We start from the raw sequence: 1,872 nt of genomic DNA on the forward strand, positions 1-1,872 counted from the left end.
TAAAAAAAACATGCACAGACAAATCCAAATTAAACCCTGCGGCTCGTGACGACACATTGATGTCCTAAGACACGAAACGATCGGTTTGTGCCAGAAACCGAACAGTATTTATATATTTTTTACCTCTAATACACCACTATGCCCAACTGTCTTTGAGCGCGCAGGCATCTGGTGCGTGAGGTGTGTACGTGCTCTGGCATAGTTTACGCAAGCGCCGTACGTGATCTCTCGCGCGTATACGTCACTCATTGTTTACACAGTGCACAGTCATTGTAGGTACGACGGCTAATCAAAATTCTCCCTTCGCCTTTTGGGGTCAAGGCTCACTCTACCAGAAGTGTGGCGGCCTCTAAGGCCTTCTTGGCAGGTGTCTCGATGCTAGACATCTGCGACGCTGCGGGATGGTCCACGCCCCTAACCTTCGTCAGGTTCTATGGCCTAGACATGTAAGCTTTTATAGCTTCCTGGTCATTACGTCACCCGCCCGTGACGTCTCGCCCATCTATTGGTCTGATTACACACGAGGTTCAGAGCCGGTCACGCTGAAGGGTGTTCCCGAAGCGTCCTCCGACGCAGCGTCTCGTTCCCTCGAGGAACCATGGTTATGTATGTAACCTGAGACGTTTTCTAGTCTATTCAAAAGAATGGTGTGGTCGATAGTGTCGAATGCAGCGCTAAGATTCAGTAGCACTAATAGAGAGATGCAACCATGATCAGATGATAAGAGCAGGTCATTTGTAACTGTAATCAGAATCAGAATCAGTTTTATTCACCAAGTGTGCGCAAACACAAGAGGAATTTGTTGTGGTTTTTAAAGAAGCTCTTGGTACATACATGCATACATACATACATACATACATACATATATATATACATACATACATATCTGACATGAGAACAGAAACATGTAAATAAGACTTAACAATAAATAATAATGTATATTAGGGGTGGAACGGTTAGACGTAAAACAAACAGGGTTCGGCTAATGTATGTTTCTGTTGATGGATGCGCATTCTGGCTTCCCAATACATTACAACAACAGTCATGAAAAAAAAGTGGACAAACCATTCACTCTTGTTCAATGCGAATGCCGTATGCTGGAATATGAGAAGTCATTTATTCTGTCATCACCCGGGTGCTGACAGCGCACGCACACAAGTGAGACCTGATATCGGTGTTTAAACTAAACTCATTTATTAAGCCTTGCCAGTTTAAACATTTAAGAGCCAGAGGACGCGAGCTCGCGCACGCAGTCAGAAGATTTGTGCGTGCGCTCTTCCGAAGTGCGCAAACCCGCATCTCAGAACTCGCGCAAATATTAAGCTCTCTCTGAAGTATTGTGTTTAAATGGACAAATTCACACAAAAATGATGTCAAAATGCCCGTCTTGGTAAGTATCCTATAGCAGACATAGCCGTCTTAATTTTTATTTGACAGTATAGTTTTTGCCTAAACATAGCCCATAGCGAACCGTACCGAAACCGTGACTCTAAAACCGTGATACAAACCGAACCGTGAGGAAGCTGAACCATTCCACCCCTAATGTATATGAATCTGGAACAGAAGATTTATGTAAAGATTTGTGCATTATTTACTCTCTATATACAGCTGTATAGAAAAATAGGCATATGTATTTACATAGTACTTGAGAGAGAGGCAGTAATTAGAGATGGAGAATGAATGAATTACAGGCATGAATCTTGTCTGTAAGCAGACTCGTTGCTGTCCTGGATGAGACTGATGACTATGGTGTCATTTGCAAACTTCAGGAGTTTGACAGAGGGGTCTTTAGAGGTGCAGTCATTTGTGTAGAGAGAGAAAAGCAGTGGGGAGAGAACACACCCCTGAGGAGCTCCAGTGCTGATGGTGCTC

The sequence above is a fragment of the Sinocyclocheilus anshuiensis genome, unplaced genomic scaffold, assembly GCF_001515605.1.
Source record: "Sinocyclocheilus anshuiensis isolate Anshui unplaced genomic scaffold, SAMN03320099.WGS_v1.1 scaffold943, whole genome shotgun sequence".
Lineage (NCBI taxonomy): Eukaryota > Metazoa > Chordata > Actinopteri > Cypriniformes > Cyprinidae > Sinocyclocheilus > Sinocyclocheilus anshuiensis.